The sequence below is a fragment of the Penaeus monodon genome, chromosome 22, assembly GCF_015228065.2.
Source record: "Penaeus monodon isolate SGIC_2016 chromosome 22, NSTDA_Pmon_1, whole genome shotgun sequence".
NCBI classification, from domain to species: Eukaryota; Metazoa; Arthropoda; class Malacostraca; order Decapoda; family Penaeidae; genus Penaeus; species Penaeus monodon.
Window position 1 is genome coordinate 27,886,655 of NC_051407.1, and position 1,556 is coordinate 27,888,210.

Below are 1,556 nucleotides of genomic sequence, written 5' to 3' on the forward strand. Positions count from 1 at the left end.
GGGGTTAAAGGGAATAATGTAATAAAATTTTAATATGTATATATTTTATATGTGGGGGGGATAGGGAAGGTGGGGGGGAGGGATATGTATAGGGTAAGGTATTTTGTATATGGTTAAAAAATTTAGATATATATAAAATTATTTTATAGATTTTTTTAAAAAAATTATTTTAAGTAAGGTATATTTTTATAATATAGATTTGTATATTTTTAGTATAAAAGGGAGAAAATTTTTAATATATTATATGAGGATAAGATATTTATTATATAAAAAAATTTCTTTAATTAATCAATATTTATATAAATAATATATATTTTTATTATTTTATGTATAAAATATATAAAATATATGTATAAATTTAAGATATGGATATATATAATATAGTAATATTTTTAAAGATTTTATATTATATAAGATATATAATATATTTTTAATTATAGATAGGTTTTATAAAAAATTTTTATTATTTATATGGGATATAGATATTTTTTTTGTTTTAAAAATTTTATATATATAAAAATATATAAAATTATTATTATATAAATAAATATATAATTATTTTAAATAGGATAAAATATGGGATAATTTTTGGATATTTTTTATATAATATTTTAAATATAAAAATATATATTATTAATTTAAATGTTTTATATATAAAATATATTTTTTTATTTTAATATTTTTTAATTTTAGACTATAGGGAAAAAATTATTTTAATATTAAATAGATTTTATTATAATTATATATATTTAAAATAATAAAAGTTTTATATATTTTTATGAAAATGGGAAAATTTTATATTATATATTTATATTATATATAAAATATTTTAAATATATTTTTAAATAAAAATTAAGGGAGGGAGATAAAAATTTTTTATAGAATAGGAATATTAAAATTTTAGGGTTTTTATTTTAATTTTTAATTTTTATATATATTTTTTATTTAATATAAATGTATATATTTTAAAATTTTTAAGAGAGTTAGATAAGATATTTTGGAGATATTTTAGTATAAAAGATAAAAATTATAATGGGGGGGATTAGGAGGGATATATAAGGGGAAGATAAGGTTTTATATATTAGGATGAGTTTAGGATGGGGGTTTTAATATATTAAAATTAATTTTAAATTTTTATTATAATTAAAAATAATTATTATTAAAATTATATAAATGTTTTAAAATATATTTTTTGATATAAATAATATCTATAAATTTTTATTATTTTAATATAAAAATTTTAGGCTTATATATATTTAATATATTTATAGTATATATGTTAATAAATCTAAATATTATAATTTTATTATTTTATATATATATTTTTAGATATATAAAATTTTAAATTAAATATATAGATAGTATTATAATTATTTTTATTGTATATTTTTATTTAAATAAATATATAATATATAGGAATTATACAATATAAAAGAGATATATTTTTTTATAAAAGGATTATATATTTTTGGTTATCTATATTATATAATAGAATTTATTATATACAAAAATATTTTATATATAGATAGATATTCTTTCTATTTTTTATTTTTCCA

The 1,556-nt window shown here is 11.5% G+C and overlaps 1 protein-coding gene across 1 annotated transcript in view; it reads left to right on the top strand.

Moving 5' to 3' along the window:
• Nucleotides 1-1,556, top strand: part of LOC119587405 (general transcription factor IIH subunit 5-like) — an 11,826-nt gene that overhangs the window by 3,589 nt on the left and 6,681 nt on the right. The window lies entirely within an intron of this gene.